This window comes from Danio rerio, chromosome 12, assembly GCF_052040795.2.
Source record: "Danio rerio strain M-AB ecotype USA chromosome 12, GRCz13ab, whole genome shotgun sequence".
Taxonomy (NCBI): Eukaryota; Metazoa; Chordata; class Actinopteri; order Cypriniformes; family Danionidae; genus Danio; species Danio rerio.
The window spans coordinates 3,137,501-3,158,202 of NC_141032.1; the positions used below are offsets into that span (position 1 = coordinate 3,137,501).

The following is a 20,702-nucleotide window of genomic DNA, read 5'->3' on the forward strand; positions in this document are numbered from 1 at the left end:
TCATAACATTTATTTATTTATTCACTTCTAACATTTATTTTTTATTCATACATTTTTTATGTATTCATTCATAAAAAGTGTATTCATTCATTCATAACATTTATTTATTTATTCAGTCTTTCATAACATTTGTTTATTCATTCACTCAGAATTTATTTATTTATTCATTCAGTTATAACATTTATTCATTTATTCATTAATTCATTCATAAATGCATGCATAACATTTATTTATTCATTAATTAATTTATTAATTCATGCATAACATTTATTTATTTATTCATTCATTACATTTATTTATTTATTTATTCATTCATAACATTTATTTATTCATAACATTTATTTGTTCATTCATTCATGACATTAATTTATCTACTCATTTATAACATTTATTTATTAATTCACAACATTTATTTATTTATTCATTGATTCATAACATGTATTTATTTATTCATTCAATTATGACATTTATTTATTTATTCATTTATGAAATGTATTTATTCATTCATAACATTTATATATTTATTCATTCACTCATAACATTTATTTATTGATTCATTAATAACATATATTCATTCATTCATTCATGACATTTATTGATTAATTCATAACATTTATTAATTTATTCGTTCATACCATCCATTTATTCATTCATTCATTCATTCATTCATACCATCCATTTATTTATTTATTCATTTATTCATAACATTTTATTTATTTATTTATTATTCATTCATAACATTTATTTATTTATTTATTCATTCAATCATAATTTTTTTTTTATTCATTCATTCATTTAATCTTTTCCCCTCATGTTTCTCCAAGTTTGTTGGAGAGATACTTATACTATACTACTATACTATAAATGTTTTGAAAATACTTAGTTATTTATAAAATATTACTTATTTTTTTGTGACAACGTAATTGGTTTATGTTTAATCCACTTATATTTGTACTAAAAATGAATAAGTTACCCTGATTCCTTCATTTTCCCCCAACACAAATCGATTGTATGGAATCCAGCATTTTTTACAATGTGCCTATTGCATGATTTACACATTTATTATTATATTACACGTGTAAATATTTTGTGGTGTTTTTTTTAAATGCATTCATTAATTTTCCTTCGGCTTAGTCCCTTATTTATCAGAGGTCTCCACAGCGGAATGAACCACTAACTATTCCAGCATATGTTTTACTCAGCGGATGCCCTTCCGGCCGCAATCCAGCACTCTCACATTTACACATACACTCATACACTGCTGCCAATTTTGTTTACCCTATTCACCTATAGTGCATGAGTTTATACTGTTAGGGAAACCGGAGATCCCAAAAGAAACCAACGCCAACATGAGGAGAACATGCAAACTCGACACAGAAATGCCAACTGGCCCAGCTGGAACTCGAACCAGTGACCTTCTTGGCTTGCTGTCAGGAGACAGTGCTAATTGCAGAGCCACCGTGCCACCAAAATGCATTCACCTAGAAGTTATTCATAGCTTTTTTGAACTGTATTTACATGCAAGCGCACAGCAAAAGTAGTTTCAAATAACATCAGAAATTAACAAACTTCTGCATCATATTAGGACACAAACCAGTCATTTAAAATAATCACAGAAAAGTGCAGCCTGGACATTCTGTTAAGCATTTCCTTTAGCATTCCAAACAAATGACAAGAGTTCCACAACTATTCCATATGAATTAAAGCGATGTGGTTAAGCGGTATGTTTCGAGTGAACATTTACTGTTCATGTTATGTAACCATGTGTTTCAGCATGTCAGCACATTCATTCAAGAGCATGAAAATAGCCCTTAATGCAGAACAGATGATTTTTCTAGAAGTAAAACCACACAGGAAGTGGCAGTTACATTTAAAACGCAGAGAATATTTGGAAAATATGCAAATTAAAAATACAGTCGGATGCATTGAGTGACACTGGCCGTCTCTAATCCCATTATTGCAGTGGAGTGACATGACATGTCTGTGCATAGAGGATACAACATAACACATAATTAAAGGCAGGTCTGGCCTCCTGACGCAGCATGAGGTGCTCACTTAAAATCATTAAAGCCAGGAAGCTTTAAGCCTCATTGTCTGACAATGCACTCCATTTTCTGGATATAGCAGAGTTAGTTCATCGTGAAGCAGTAGTCCAATCCAAAATTAAACAAAATCATGGTTTGAAATGTTGCAATCAGCTAATCACAAAGGCATATGAATGCAATATAAATATATAAACACTTATTCTCTGTCCGACTCCGAGTTAGAATTATTATCCGTCCTGTTAAATTTTGATTTTTTTTTTTTTACATATTTCTAAACATAATAGTTTTAATAACTCATTTCTAGGCCCACACGAAATCTGCACGCTCAGAAATCTGCAGATTTTCAGCCCATCATTGAGTCTGTTTATTTAGTTACACGGTAAATGTGTGCAAATTTACATGTATTCAGTTTTTAAATTAATTTCAGTAATATTACTAATATGAAAACATTCATATGGTTTACTTAAATGCAGCTTTGTTTACCAAATAAATGGATCTAATTGGATTTGCATCAAAAACATTAAATTAAATAAAGAATTTACAATTTTTTAACATATCAAGTTTTTAGTTACTACACTCCCAAAATCATTCTGCATAAATCCACAGATTTTTTACAATATTCTGCATAGATATAGCAAAAAGACTTAAAGCACATAATATTTGACTAGATATTATTTTCAGGATGCTAGTATTCAGGTTAAAGGCACATTTTAAGGCTTAACTAGGTTAATTAGTGTAATTAGGCAAGTCGTTGTATAACAGTGGTTTGTTCTGTAGACAATCTAAAACAAATATTGCCTAAGGGGGCTAATAATATTGACCTTAAAATGGTTTAAAAAATTAAAACTGATTTATTCAAGCCGAAATAAAACAAATAAGACTTTCTCCATAGAAAAAAAAAGAATTAAACTGTATGTATATATACAGTATATACATACATATAATTAATATATAATTATATATTCAGTTGTGTTGTGCGTGTTCTTTTAGTGTGTAAACTACCATACTGAGCCTAATCTTTTGAAAAAAAATTATTTGGAAATCAAATCGCAATATGTAAAAAAATAAAAATAAATCAATTAAAAATTGACCTAAATCGTTCAGCCCTATGAAGTAGACATATGCCAATATATTTAATATTCTAAAGAAATACTGTGATAATTAACATTGACAATATTGATATCAGAGTGCTTTAAGAATATCCACATTAAATTTGCAGTGTTCATCACAGCGCCAAATGCTTGAGGAAGACTTAATCTTAATTAGAAGACTTGAATCGCTTTATAGTTCAACATTTTCACACGCTCATAATATATATATATATATATATATATATATATATATATATGTTAGTTAATAACTATTACAATTCTCTTGTATTTTTATTAATATTAATATAGTACCTGCATAAATCTCCATTGTCAATTTCAGTCCTTTAATTAAAATCTACTAATTAAACACAATTCTGTTCTAAAAGTCATCTTTTTTTGCAGCTTAGGTCAATATTGTGATAATACCGTATACCGTAACAAAACCTCAAGCAAATTTGGTATCAAGCCTATCATAACGGTTGTTGCTAGAAGGGATACACCTCCAGCCGGAAATTAATGAGAATTATTATTATTATTTATTAAATTACCCGATAATTGTATTTTATTAACATCTTCCCCTACCCCAACACTAAACCCAACATCACAGTAACATTAAAAAAAACTACAAGTATTATTCAAATTATTTATTAAATTACCCATTAAACTGTACTTTACCCCTACCCAAACCCTAAACCTCACAGTAATGTAAAAATATCAATTATTGTTGTACAGTTGTACAAAAAAATATGCTATAATGATGATGTGAGTATCTACAGCTTCATCACATCTAGACTATATCCTGAAGACAAAAAAAGCAGAAAGTTACTGTCACTACTAAGTGAACTTGACAAATGTGTTGGGTTTGACCGTGGCACACAGACTGTGACACACATTCTGTCCCAGATCAGGCTTAGTGTGTGTGTGTGTGTGTGTGTGTGTGTGTGTGTGTGTGCAGGCACATGCACACATAGGGCTCAACCTGTGCAGTGCACATGCCCTTTTTAGTCTTGGATAGAAAGTGCCCTTCCAAAATGATCAAAAGTGCCCCCGCGACGCGGCACACCTTCGGTCCCGCCCTTCAGTAGGCGCGCGACAACACCGCTCCTGAGTACGCGCGTGACAACACAGCTGATCAGTACGCGCGCGATAACACCGCTCTTCAGTACACGCGCAATCCACTCTGCAGATCTGCAGCGGACCCCTACCCATCCCACCCCCAACCCCCCTGCTCTTCAAAAAATTTGTCCTGCACATGCCCTTTGGACGGTCTCTGCACGGGCCTGTATGTGTGTGTGTAGTACAGTACAGTACATTGGATGCATTTAATCTGGCTTAGTGAGGTTTGTAAACCAGACGGAATCTCAGTCAGGCCACAGAGGCAGAACATCTGAACCTCCTGCAACCCGGCGGAGCTTTTCTGCCAAATATCAGCCCCCTGCTGATCTCTATCTCTCCCATCCTGCTTTCAATGAGAGCTAACCGAGCCCGCTAGAAAACTCTAGCAAACACCAAACAACACACTGAGGCCATGTCCACACAAAGCCAGAGCCCTCCCTATTTGATCTTTACTCATTAAAAAACCTAACCCACGTGCAAAAGTGATATAATTACTTACAGTAAATTGTGTTTTGAACCCTATACTACACTTTAAAAAATACCTGTTAATTAACAGTTTCTGTATGTTGTAATTCACAAGTGCTTTCCATTTGTTTACAAACATATCTTTCAAAAAACAACGTGCGTTGATGAAACCTTGCTCTCCTGTTGTGAAACTGAAAATGAAAGTAATAAGCGGACTTGCAATTAGAGGGATACATAGTTAGTATTAGGTATACTGTAAAATCTCTACTGATCTGGATGTTATATTAGACAGCAACTTAACTTTACTCTATTAAAAGCTTATCTCCCATGTCACAAGATCAGCCTTCATTCATTCACTTCATTATCTCAGATGCAGAAAAGCTACTTCAAGCTTTTATGACCTCTAGGCTGGATTACTGTAATGCTCTGTTGTCTGGTTGCCCAGCATCCTCTATTAATAAACTACAGTTAATGCAAAATGCAGCTGCCAGAGTCAAGCAAATATGACCATATCACTCCAATTTTATCCTCTTTACACTGGCTGCCTGTTAAGTTCTGTTATGATTATGAAATATTGCTTCTTACTTATTATTAAGGGTGTCATGATCCTCCAAATCCTCGATTCGATTACATTTTCGATTCTAAAGGCACGATTCGATTCGATTTTCGATTATGAATAATTAATTAATGACCAATTCATTATTTGTAGCCTATCGTTTAAACTACCTGACCTGCATGGTCTTTGTTTTACCCATAAACAAATCATACAGTAAATGAATAAAGGCAAGACACACACATAATTACCACCTGTCAATCACTTTTTCTGCGGGACTCGTGAATAGGCAGTGATCTGTGTCGTTATAATGGCGTCGGTAAAAAAGACGCACAACCAACAGGAACCAGCCAACAGTATCTGAGGTGTTCGCTAAAATGACGAAGTACAAGTGAGTGAAAGATTGAAGCAGTCCTCTGACTGCCTGGACCTGCTGTCTCGAGCGCATGTCTGTGTCTGTGTGGTCACGTGATGTGCATTTTCAGAGGTAGAGAGGAAGGAGGGCTGCTCAGAGATGCTACACACCACTGTGGATGTCAAATCGTTGTCGTTCTAAAATGCCATTTAAAAACAAAGACAGTGTAAACAGGGCCTGAGTGTGTACTTTTCGCGAGCGGATTTGCAACGGGGGCGGGCGGAGGATCGCGATGCCGGTGTTGTCTATCGGACGAACCATACGTAATACGTACATAGCAGAGCTTGCAAAACTGTGTTTTTTTTGTTGACTACACGAACGTTGTCAACAAAACTCACTGGAAATCCAAAATGCTTCCACACCGGCGACTTCATTGAAAGAGGAGAGGGTTTAAGTTCTGTCGACGGGTCTCCTGCTTCTGCAGTTTAACAAGCACTTCAACAAGCCTGTTTTTTTCCCGCTTGGCAAGCCAAGCTGACGTGACATGGGGGCGTGGCAGCATCGACGATTCTATTTTTTGATTTGATAATCGAAATTGAGCATAAATTTCGATCGATTTCGATTAAAAATCGAAATCGTGACACCCCTACTTATTAGGCTGTAAATAATCAAGCTCCTGTTTATTTAACCAACATTCTGTCTCACTAAAATCCAACCCGCTCTTTTAGATCTCAAAACGCAGGGCTTCTGGTAGTACCCAGAATAGCAAAGTCCACTAAAGGAGGTTGAGCCTTCTCATATATGGCACCTAAACTCTGGAATAGCCTTCCTGATAAAGTTTGAGGCTCAAAACAAGATTAGATTAGATCTTAGTAGAGCATAGACACAATGCGCCACATAATTAGGATTCGTGAGTGTGTGCTCCATGCAGGTGAGTAGGTTTGACAAACCACCCAAAGTACACACTCTTCCTATACACAAGGGTTATTGTAAGTTAAAAGTCCCTGTGCATATACCCTATTATAGTAGTTATTGAATACTGGTAGTTCCGGTGTTAAGGGTCAGTCTGAGTTTTCTGATCTGAATGAGCAGTCAGGAGTCATTCTTAGTAACATGCGACCACATAAACAAGAGATTACTCTGTTTGTCGCGTCCCGTCCTCACAACTGCTCTGAGCGGCTTTTCTCTAGCTATTCTGGATGGAGCGTTGAGTTCACCTGCGAGATCTGCTGGTGGTTTCATCTCAATCTCTGTGAACCGAGCTCCGCTCAACAGTTGTGAAATCCTTTAAATCCTTTCCTCAGAGCTAAATTCAGGAGGCTTTCACCAGTCTCCCCAGATACAGAGGAGAAAAAACAGCGATCAGTGAGCAATGACTTTATTACTGCTCAGTCCAGCTGGGTAAACAGAAGAAAATAACACTTGAATTGAACAGAAATATGATCAGTTTCATGGTAGGAGAATGAAACCGTGGCAATTTTGCTCCTGTGCTGAAAGACATGCTCCATGCTGGGACTGGAGATGGACAAAAAAAATCTGATATCACATTAGTGCTGTGCAATATGATGGTATTTATCATATTGACAAAATAAAGACTCTGTGGTTTCACATTATGCTCTATCGTTTATTTCATGGTGTTACAAACAACATTGTTTAAGGTAATACTTTTTTCAAAATATGCATATGAGCTCAATATCACATGCCATTATGGTGTTGCAGACAGAAACATGAATAACAGTACTGTGAGAAAATGTTTCCATTACGCATTTTGTCTAGCAATATTTTTTATGTTGGACCTGTAATCATTTGTTTTTGAAAAGTATTTTATATTTTACATTTCTACATTTTTTATCTAAATAAAGTGAGAAATATAACCAAATATAAATGAGTGCATTTCTGATTATATACTTTAAAATGTCTTTTACATGTGGTCAATATATATAAACTATGAATCGATTGAATTTACAGAAAAGGTACTATACTGTAGGGCTGTACAACATACCGTTTCAGCATCGCTATCACAATGTGATCACATCGCAAGTATACGCAATGTTGAGTTTGGATTCTAAATGATCATTTTGCAAGTGTTTGCCTGTGACTGTGCGAGGGTTTTTTTTAAATAGTATTCAGGCCTATGAAGCTGTATTGTTTGTAACTTTGACAAATTAATAATGATTTTATTGTTTATGAAATGAAGACTATGCAGCACTATTTTACATTTGAATATTACATTTTTGTATACCAGAATACATTTCAATCTAAAATGCTCAATTCTTTCCAAATAGTTATTCAGCACATCTACAGTAGGTAAATTGTTTTCATATTGCAATATATATCATAGGATAAAAAAAATATCTCACTCTTAGATTTTTCCAATATCGTGCATATACTGTGATATGTATCGATATCAAGATATGATCAATTAAGTGCAATTTAAAGGCTTAACTTGGTTAAAGTTAGGGTAATTAGGAAAGTATAACGATAATTTTAAAAATATATAGCTTAAGGGAGCTTTTAATTGAGCTTAAAAATTTTTTAAAGAAATTTAAAACTGCTTTTATTCTAGTCGAAATAAAACAAATAAGACTTTCTCTAGAAGATAAAATATTATAGGAGATACTGTGAAAAAATTCCTGAATCTGTTAAACATCAAATGTGAAATGTTTAAAAAAAAAAAAAAAAAACACACACACAGGAGGGTGAATAATTCTGACTTGTATATATTGTATATTGCACAGGCCTACTCCATGCATTTGGTGTTGTTCTACTAGAAAGAAGAGTTTATGTAGCTCTTTTTTGGATGAAAATGCTGAGACTGAAGCTGCATTACTGCAAGCTTTAGCTGCCAGCCACACAGATGTGCCCGTTCCAGCTGTATTCAGCCCATTGGCTCGTGTTTCAGGCACATGTAGAGCGTTTTGGACAGTGTGGGTGGGAAGACGGTCATAATTTCCAGAGAGGAAACAGAAAAGCTCAGTTACAGCAAACTGAGGGAGTTTCAGTCCGGCTCTCATCTGTTCGTGATCCGAAGCTTTTCACTCACCGAACAACAATCGGCACTTGCCAAAGATGAATTCCTGTACTTACTTTATTTATTTGACATTTGTGACAAGAATGAGGAAAAAGTACTAATGTTTCTTTTATTTTAAGCCGACTTTAAAGTACACATGAAATCAAACTGGGCGAGGCAGTGGCGCAGTAGGTAGTGCTGTCGCCTCACAGCAAGAAGGTTGCTGGGTCTCTGGTTCGAACCTCGGCTCAGTTGGCGTTTCTGTGTGGAGTTTGCATGTTCTCCCTGCCTTCGATTGGGTTTCCTCCGGGTGCTCCGGTTTCCCCCACAGTCCAAAGAAATGCGGCGCAGGTGAATTGGGTAGGCTAAATTGTCAGTAGTGTATGAATGTGTGTGTGAATGTGTGTGTGGATGTTTCCCAGAGATGGGTTGCGGCTGGAAGGGCATCCGCTGCGTAAAAACTTGCTGGATAAGTTGGCGGTTCATTCCGCTGTGGCGACCCTGGATTAATAAAGGGACTAAGGCAATAAGAAAATGAATGAATGAAATCAAACTAACCGTAGTGATTTTGTTAGCTCACATTGTTAGTTTTGGGGTGAACAATTAACCTGTGCATGTCATTAGGAAAAATAGACAATTAAATCTAAAAATGCACTTCCTGTTTGTTTTCAGTTAAATTCTCCGATTAGGTCTGTCTGAGGTAGTGGGCGTGGCGAACATAACCACGCCCCTCCAGCGGTCAGTTTTGACAACAAACAGAAATGGTGAGCAGAAGGAGTCTGTTAGGTTGTAATAACTCTCCACCAAACCATTTTCCCCATCTTTCCGAATGTAATACCTACTTTAAAACATCCAATCAGATCGCAGTAGAAAAAAAACAAGCCACGCCCACTGTTATCTCATTTAATATTCTGTTTCTCTAGGAACTGCGTCACAACAAAAAATAAAAACGGTCGCAGCTTCCGGTTCATGTGGATTTTGCAGTGTCAATAAAATCAGAATAAAGTTTTTAGGTGTTCGTATCAGTTAGTTAGTCTTAAGGTTATCTATAAGCTTATGTGCTCCAAAAGAATGACAAAACACTTTTAAGTTTAAGTTCGACTTAATTTGGTTAAGGTTTGACGGTATTACTACTTTTATCAATACCACTTATCGGTTCGGTACTTTAACGGTTCACTTATTGGTACTAAGGGTGTCACGATTAATTAATATAAATAATAGATCACTTAATTATAGCAACAAATATGTTGAAGCGCAAATACAACCCCGAATATGTAAAGTATGGATTTACATACAGGGCTCGACAATAAGGACTGCCAGTGCTGCCTTTTTGCCTGCCAGATCGAGCCAGAGCTGCGTGTTGCGACTGTCTGTCAATTGTGTGCAAATGCCATCTTACGGTGCTTTCACACATAGACGTTTGTTTCGGAATCTGTCTCGTTTCCCCCGTTAGCGCGTTTTTTTTTTTGGCATGTATCCAGCAGTTGCGCTCGCATCTGCGCCAAATCAATTAGTCCGAGATTGCCTGAATGAGACGGTCTCTGCCCTATTGAGCGGATCGATTGTAGCGAGAAAACAAAACAATGCAACGAACTAACCACCCAGGCTATATCACAGTGTATTATGATCGTGTAATAGCCATATATACGGCTATATGAAGAGAGAATGATGAGCAGGGCGAGATGTCATTCTTACCAGTAAATGCGAAAGTGAAAGCATGCTGACATATTACCGAGAGCTGTTTATCCAACCTGATTTCAGTTTATCCGTTAGGAGAATTGACCGAAGTTAATATCTGATCATTTTTTCCATGTTTTAATCTTACAATATGTTGTGTTAGGCCAGTTGTTTTGTTCATTTCTGCACTGACAGCTCGAAAGAAAATCAACATTGATCTGCTTCGCGATCTGATGCAGTCTCGGTTCATCTGCTATGTCTGTCTATAATTTAAGCCTAAAATACAGAATTATCGTCAACGTTTCTTTAATAGATTGATTAATTCAATAGATAGATATCTACAAAACCTGACAATTGAAATGAGGCTCTGTATGAGAAAGTCTGACCTCTCTGATTTGTATTTGGTGACGATGTCTTTGGGTTGTTAAAATTAAAGTGCACATTTTCACTTATAAAATATTCTATACACAACTGCTCAAAAGTTTGGGGTCAGTATAATTCAATATGTTAAACTAAGCTTCTTCTGCTCACCAAGGCTGCAATTATTTAATCATAAATACAAATTGTTAAAGGTTGCACTATAAAATAACTGTTCCAAAGTAGTTTATCATTTAATTTATTCATTTATTCCAGTGATTTTAAAGATGAAATTTCAGCTTCATTACTCCAGTCACATGATCCTTCAGAAATCACTAATATTAATTATTATTAAATTTATTAATGGTAATAGTAATCAAATCAATAATGTCTAGAGTAATGGTCTTATTTGAAACGACATACAATAACAAAGCAGTTATTTAAAATTTTGATAAATACTTAACAATTAAACATTTTTTAATTTACATTTAATAAATGTAGTCTTGATGAACTGAATAATTTTCCTTAAAAAACATTTTTAAATTACTGTAAATATACATACAGAGTTATTAGCCCCCTTTTGTTGTTTTTTTTCTTTTTAAAATATTTCCTAAATGATGTTTAACAGAATATACAGGGGTGCTAATAATTTAGGGGGACTAATAATTCTGAAATCAACTGTGTGTGTGTGTGTGTGTGTGTGTGTGTGTGTGTGTGTGTGTGTGTGTGTGTGTGTATATATATATATATATATATATATATATATATATATATATATATATATACACACACACACACACACACACACGCGCACAGTCAAATAGCTATTAACTTATTTTTTTTTTTTTTGGTGGGGTCAGTGAAAATTTTGGCAGGGCAAGTAAAAATCAGAACCACTGGCCCGATCAGGCCAGTAGAAAAAATCCTTAGCGTTGAACCCTGTACATATATTGACGACAAAAAAAGTTAAAACCTCAGTGTGTCGTATGTAGTGATGTGCTCTCACAAGAGAACTTTTAGAAACCAAACATTCGTCGTTTTTACTTTGTAATATTTCTGTAATTTGAGACATTTTGTTAAATGACAGCAATAAAATATTGTTTATTTGTAAGTCTTGGTGATTTGCTTATGATTTATCTGCCACTACTTGTCTATGTTAACAAAAAAATACAAATGAATTATAATTCCTAACATTATATTATAGTTTATAAAAATGTGGGTCGTGATGACCATGTAAAAACGTGGGTCCCATGGCCAAACCAGTTGAGAACCACTGATCTATATATCACCGATAAATCTAATTAATTTCAGTCTCCGTCTGCTGTAATTTCATCATGACGAGTCCAATTGCTAAAATCCGCATTACTGCTCAACGTCTGAAGTCGGAAAGTGTCTCGGTAAGAATCCAGAAGCTGGACCTGGCCGTCCTGCTGCTGAGAGCATACACACTGCTCCATATAACACACAAGTGTGGCGATTTATATGGGATAATGTCCCTCTACTGAGCGGGAAACACAAGAACACACGGCTCCTTGTGACTCCACATCAATGGAGGCTTTTTCCCAGCAGTCCAGCGGGATGAGTGTGTGTGTGTGTGTTTGCTGATGTGTAGGAGAGAGCACTCAGTCTATGAATGTGTCTTTGAGAGGCAGCGCACACACATATACACAAACACACACACAATCACACTCACACACACTCTCTCACTCACACACACGCGTGCACATACACCCACACAAACGGCCACACTTTCATTATCACACACATTCTCTCACACAAAAGCACACACACACACACACTCTTACCCACACCCACACAAACTCAATCATCACATACTCACACACACACTTTCTCTTACACAAACGCACACACATGAACACACATGTGCGTGCACACTCACACACACCCACACAAAAGCACACACACCTACTCTCCCACTCACACACGTGGTGCCCACTCTCACACACACACACACACCCTCATAAACACACAAAAACCCACACACTCTCTCATTATCACACTTACACACTCTCACACACCCACATACTCACTATCACACAAAACACACACACACACACACACACACACACACACACACACACACACTTACACACACATTTTCTCTCACACACAAACACACACACTCTCATCACACATGCTCTCACACATAACCACACAAACACACACTCACACAAACCCACACACTCTCATTATCACACACTCTCGCTCACACACACTCTCACTCACACACACTCTCACTCACACAAACGCATACACACACACAACGCACACACACTCTCTCTTAATGACATCAACACAAACGCACACACAAACAAATGCACACACTCTCTCTTAGACACACCAACACAAACACACACACACACACACAAATGCACACAAACTCTCTCTCACACACACAAATGCACACACACATACACAAATTCTCTCACTCACTCACATACACCCACACAAATGCACACACACACACACACACTCACTCACTAACATACACCCACGCAAATACACACTCACACACACTCACATACACTCTTGAGAACACACTTTCTCTTAGACACACCAACACAAACGCACACACAAACGCGCACACACTCTCTCGTACTTACTAACACACACACAAATGGACACACTTATATTTACACACACGCTCTCACTCTCTCACATACACCCACACAAATACACACACACTTACACAAACATACACTCTTATTATCATACACCCACACAAATACACACACACACTTACACAAACATACACTCTTATTATCACACACCCACACAAATGCTCAGACAAACACACACACACACTTTCACACACACGACACACACACAAATGCACACACACATTCTCTCTTACACACCAACGCACACACTCTCATCACACACGCTCTCACACATAACCACACAAACACACACTCAAACAAACCCACACACTCTCATTATCACACACTCTCGCTCACACACACTCTCTCACACAAACGCATACACATACAACGCAAACACACTCTCTCTTAGTGACATCAACACAAACGCACACACAAACAAACGCACACACACTCTCTATTAGACACACCTAACCAAACGCACACACACACACACACACACACACACACACACACACAAACTCTCTCACTCACTCACATACACAAACTCTCTCACTCACTCACATACACCCACACAAATGCACACACACACACTCTCTAACTCACTAACATACACCCACGCAAACACACATACACTCACACACACTTACACTCTTGATAACACACTCTCTCTTAGACACACCAACACAAACGCACACACAAACGCGCACACACTCTCTCTTAGACACACAAACGCACACACAAACGCGCACACACTCTCTCTTAGACACACCAACACAAACGCACACACAAACGCGCACACACTCTCTCTTAGTCACACCAACACAAACGCACACACAAACGCGCACACACTCTCTCTTAGTCACACCAACACAAACGCACACACAAACGCGCACACACTCTCTCTTAGACACACAAACGCACACACAAACGCGCACACACTCTCTCTTAGACACACCAACACAAACGCACACACAAACGCGCACACACTCTCTCTTAGTCACACCAACACAAACGCACACACAAACGCGCACACACTCTCTCTTAGTCACACCAACACAAACGCACACACAAAAGCGCACACACTCTCTCGTACTCACTCACACACACACAAATGGACACACTTATATTTACACACACGCTCTCACTCTCTCACATACACCCACACAAATACACACACACATACACTCTTATTATCACACACCCACACAAATGCTCACACAAACGCTTCTCTCCCACACACACATACCCACACAGATGCACACACTTACTCAAACACACACACACACACACACACACACACACACACACACACTTCCTCATGCGAGAGGTTGATCTCATTACTCATCATTCCCACCATCTCCGGGACTTTTTGAGCCACAGCTGTTGTGTTTCTACACTGCTGATTCAGGCGCTTTCTCATCCTTACACCTCACCTTAATCACAGCGGCTCCAGAGGAAACGGCCTGCTGTTATGTAACAAACCACACCACTGCAGACGGACGGACGGACGGACAGGGTATTTTCAGCGAACTTGATCCAGAAGCAGAGTGTGTTTTGTTAACTCCAGATATTCATCTCATAAAGAAAAAACACACACACACAGATACGTGCATGTATTCTACAAAGAGTTAGGGTGTTTCAACTCGAATTCGAGAAACATTTAGACAACACTCAACACAGTTGGGTCATGCCCTAGAGGTGAATTTAATAAACTAAATTGGCCGTAGTGCATGAGTGTGAATGAGAGTGTATGGGTGCTTCCCAGTGATGAAGAAGGCATCCTCTGCTTAAAACATATGCTGCAATAGTTGGTGGTTCATTCCACTGTGGTGACCCCTGATGACTAAAGGGAGTAAGCCGAAGGAAAATGAATGGATGAATAAATCGGCCGTAGTGTATGAATGTGTATGGATGTTTCCCAGTACTAGGTTGCAGCTGGAAGGGCATCCGCTGTGTAAAACATATGCTGGATAAGTTGGCGGTTCATTCCACTGTGGTGACCCCTGATCAATAAAGGGACTAAGCTAGAGGAAAATGAATGAATGAATAAATCGGCCATAGTGTATGAGTGTGAATGAGTGTGCATGGATGTTTCCCAGTATTGGGTTGCAGCTGGATGGGCATCCGCTGCATAAAACATGAGCTGGATAAGTTGGCGGTTCATTCTGCTGTGGTGACCCCTGATGAATAAAGGGAGTAAGCCGAAGGAAAATGAATGAATAAATGAATTAATAAATTAGCTATAGTATATGTGTGTGAATGAGTGTGCATGGATGTTTCCCAGTACTGGGTTGCAGCTTAATGGGAATCCGCTGCATAAAACATGAGCTGGATAAGTTGGCGGTTCATTCCGCTGTGGCGACCCCTGATGAATAATGGGAGTAAGCCAAAGGAAAATGAATGAATGAATGAATAAATTGGCTGTAGTATCTGTGTGTGAATGAGTGTGTATGGATGTTTCCCAGTACTGGGTTGCAGCTGGAAAGGCATTCGCTGCGTAAACCATATGCTGGAATTGTTGGTGTTCATTCCGCTATGGCGACCCCTGATGAATTAAGGGACTCAGCTGAAAGAAAATAAATGAATGAATTATTTGAACAATGTTACTGAATCAATGTCATGTGGTGCAACTAAAATAAGAAACAAATACGTAAACATTTAGTCGATTTAATATTCATAATTATAATATAATTATAATAATGTTACTAGTTAATCATATTGTCCTACATGAACTGTTTAACTACATCGTGACTACATACATTTATATATTTACTATAATAAATAAGGTTAATTTTCCACCACTTGTATTATAGTCAATATATATGTAAATGTGATATATATAGTATGTATAATTTTCATAAGGGGACGGACACTCGTTTTCATAAGTAGCCATACTGACCATATGCTGAATACTTTCTGACTCTTTTATGTACATTGTGTATCTGTTAAATGTAAAACTATCTTAAAAACAAGAAAAGCTCAACATAATAACTTGGTTTCTTCATATACAAGGTGCCAAACATCTCAAACATCATAATAAAACCATCTGGAAATATCAATAACCTACCTGTTATGAAAAATACTGCTCAAGACTCTAGTCTAAGGAAATCAATAAAAGACTGTTCAGTGCCCACTGGGACATGAGAGTGTTTTTACACAATCATTCCGTTTTGATTAAATCCAGAAGAGGAAACACACGTCAAGTAGTTTTCTTTACGAACGGCGCCATCTTGTGTATCACAGAGGCACATGTTTTAGCGCCTTTTTCTAGCGAGTTCTCAAGTCCGCTTATAATATGCAAATTTGGCTTAAATAAAATCACATTTGCAGGTTGCAGAATTAGCCTTATTTTAAAATAACATGTTTGGTTAAATGTTTAAAAAAATATTGCAGCATTGCAATTATGGTGGCTGTCATTCTGATGAGCTTAGTGAAATCAAACATGCTGATTTAAGAAAAAAACCTCGTGACAATACCATAAAAACTCACTTCTCCTACCCCACAACTTATTCACAAACAGAACGGAATTAAAAATCTACGATAAGTTACTGTGTGCAAACACAAACAATACACAGCAAACAATGGCACAGCGGCCCAAAATGTAAACACAAAACTACTTACTCGTTTTAGTTGAGTTCCGGGCCTTTTGTGTAATTCTAGGTAGTGTTTGGGTCGTAAATTGTCCATGCTTTATTTTGAGGGCCTACTTTTATGTTTATATTTGTTAATCATTTAATGCTAGCCTCGCATTTTCAATCTTTTTTTTCTTTTTTGGCGCGGCGACACGACGTCAATGACGACGCGTAGAACTTTCTACGGCAACCCCAGAGAACTATAATAACAAGTGCACTCAAAAAATTATGAATATATTAGAAATTAAAAAGAAACAACAATATTAGGGTACTGTTAATGAATGTATACGTTAAAAATATCGTGTCCACAAATTAAAAACAAATTTCCTTGTTCCCTGTTTGCCTAGACAAATTTACACCGCTTTAATAAATCCTGTTTTAACTATAAAGAACTGATTAACTGTAATCAACACTTTAGTTTTTAACTACAGCTAACTACAATGTGTTGTAGGAGCCTAGATAAGATGGTAGTCTAATATTTTTATAGGCCTATGCTATCAGTCATTTCTTGTCGGCTTAGTCCCTTTATTAATCCGTGGTCGCCACAGCGGAATGAACCTCCAACTTATCCAGCAAGTTTTTACGCAGCGGATGCCCTTCCAGCCGCAACCCATCTCTGGGAAAAGGCCTAGGCTACTTTATGGCTATATAGCCTACCAACTATAGAATTACAACAAAATTAATTCAACGAGTTACATTAAGATTTACATTTACTGTAGTATTATAGTTATGTTATCGTATAGTATAATATAGCATTGTAGTATAGCTATACAGTAATGTTGGAATTTAAAAAAGATTAGTAAATACTCATTTAAAAACAAAAAATCAGAAATTAAACTTATGATAGCCTAATAAATAAGATTGATTTGTGTAAAAATATATTAATAATTTTTGATATTATATAAAACTGACAATGATTATTATATTTATTAAGCTGTGGTATTGTGCTTATCTCTCATTGTTATAGTTGGCGAGGAGTTTTGACTGTCATCTGTTCGTGATTTGATCTGCTCCTTCTTCAACCACATTACAGGAGACATTAACACCAGAACATTCCGTGCACAACTAACACACCTATATACAAGCTGCTTATTAGCCTACTTTTAGTCCAATTTCAGAATTAAATATCCTTGTGGTTTTGGAAACACCAGAATTCGTTTACTAAGAGATGAAAATGTAAATGCAGTCATTATTTAGTCACTTTAGGAAAGAAGGAATAATTTCATAAACATTTTTAACTCTTTGAGTTTGGATACATTTTTCATTTATTGTAAATCATTCATTCATTCATTCATTTTCTTGTCAGCTTAGTCCCTTTATTAATCCGGGGTCGCTACAGCGGAATGAACCGCCAACTTATCCAGCAAGTTTTTACGCAGCGGATGCCCTTCCAGACACAACCCATTTCTGGGGAACATCCACACACACATTCACACACTACGGACAATTTAGCCTACCCAATTCACCTTTACTGCATGTCTTTGGACTGTGGGGGAAACCGGAACACCCGGAGGAAACCCATGTGAAGGCAGGGAGAACATGCAAACTCCACACAGAAACGCCAACTGAGCCAAGGTTCGAACCAGCAACCTTTTTGCTGTGAGGCGACAGCACTACCTACTGCGCCACTGCCTCGCCCATTTAATGTAATTAATAAATTAAATAGTTAAAATTATAGTGAACAATAATTGGATTTCTTATAAAGTGTCAAATTTAAGCTATTCAAATTAGTGATACTTTTTTAAGTTGTAATTTATTATTCTACACATTTGTATATTTTAAAGATATATTCATAATTGATATTATATTTGATTGTCAGATGTTTAGGTTATTATGCTGAAAGGTTTTACTGAATGAATAAGTCATTTAAATTTATTTAAGTTTTATTAAAAGTACCGTGGTAATAATTAATAAAGTCATAGCTACATGTCATGATTAAATATAACGATTACGCTGTATTTAACTTACGACTATATCAAATATCTTGACTCTTCATTTGAAGTATACATACACAACCTGACAATAATCTTGTCGTTGATCTCAGTTGCAACAAATAATAACTTGACCTCTAGTTGATCATTTGGAAAAGTGGCCGAAGGTGGATTTTCCTAATGAATCATCTGCTGTGCTGCATCCCAATCATCACAATACTGCAGAAGACCTACTGGAACCAGCATGAACCCAAGATACCCACTGAAATCAGTCAAGTTTGGTGAAGGAAAAATCCTGGTTTGGGGTTACATTCAGTATGAGGGCGTACAAGAGATCTGCAGAGTAGACGGCAACATCATCAGGACATTTGTGCTGCCCATTACATTACAAACTACAGGAGAGAGACAATTCTCCAGCAGGATAGCGCTGCTCATATTTCAGCCTCCACAACAAAGCTCCTGAAAGCAAAGAAGGTCAAGCTGCTCCAGGATTGGCCAGCCCAGTCACCAGACATGAACATTATTGAGCATGTCTGATGGAGGAGGCATTGAAGATGAATCCAAAGAGTCTTAATGAGCTCTGGGAGTCCTGCAGGAACGCTTTCTTCACCATTCCAGATGACTTTATTAATCAGTGATTTGAGTCAGAGATGTATGGATGCAGTCCTCCAAGCTCATGATGGAGTCAGACACAATATTCACTCTGTCTCCACTGCATGAAGATGTTTAAAACCTGCAAATCCCCCCCGGCAGACGGCAGTGCTTTCTGTGCTTAAGCATTGGTCGGTTTGACAATCTGACAATACATAAACTGGTTAATGTTTTCTGCTGACTCCTAAAAAAACACACACACAGCCACACTTGCTTTACTGCAGTTCAGGTCAAACTAAATAGTCTATCAAAGGAAACAGTCGCGGATCTGACACCACGCTGAAATCATTAGCAGTTTACTGACAAACATCTGCTTGCTTTCCCAGCTGCTCGCTTTAATTGACGATAAAAACAACTGAACAACAAATGACCTTGTAAATGTACACATTTTGTCAAACAGGCTGGAATGTAAGCACGTTTTCACAGTTTCTTTCTTGATAAACAGATATTCATGAGTTTCTTTGGTTTGGGAAAGTTTGTGTATTTTGTGAGCCTTTTAGCCACAGAAGAACACAAATCACACTTTGGAAAATCATAATTATAAATAAAAAAGTGTACTCAGATACTAAACTAGAATTAAGTTGTACTTTTTTTCATATGTTTACACACAATTATGAAAAACGGGTTCTTTTTTCAAAATATAATCACAATTATTCAAACAAACTCGCATGCTAATAGGACTTTTAATTTGCCAGTAACCTGGGTTAAGCGCTTCCGCCGAATTGAATGCCAATGCAAAATCCGGTGCGTTTAAGGTCTGTTATCTTTAAAAATCAGCGATCACCACTAGCTGAGTCATATCCGATTTAAAGTGGGTCTCAGATTGTACAAGAAGCCCTGCATTAAATTACATTTCCCCCGCCACGTCTTTATAAAATGAACATGTATTTTACCCCAGTATATTCACTGGAGCTTCTGCGCTAGCCTGCCGATTCTGACGGGCGCGTGCGAGTAAACAGCTTTATGTCTCGTTTTACACTTGAGCAACCAAATAAATGCTAATGTTTATTTAAATGAATGTTTTTAATTACATTACAACATCGATGCTGTAAAAGGAACCGTATAAAATGGAAAAAATCCACGATAACAGGTCACCGGAAGTTTATCAGTATGGGAAAAACACTAGCTCGGCATATAGGCCTACCCTATTTGCAGAATTCCTGGATTGTTTGCAAAATGACCACTTCAGTCAAAA

At 37.1% G+C, this 20,702-nt stretch overlaps 1 protein-coding gene across 1 annotated transcript in view; it reads left to right on the forward strand.

The window, feature by feature from the left end:
- The window catches only part of frmpd2 (FERM and PDZ domain containing 2), a 451,768-nt gene that overhangs the window by 235,997 nt on the left and 195,069 nt on the right, over positions 1–20,702 (forward strand). The window lies entirely within an intron of this gene.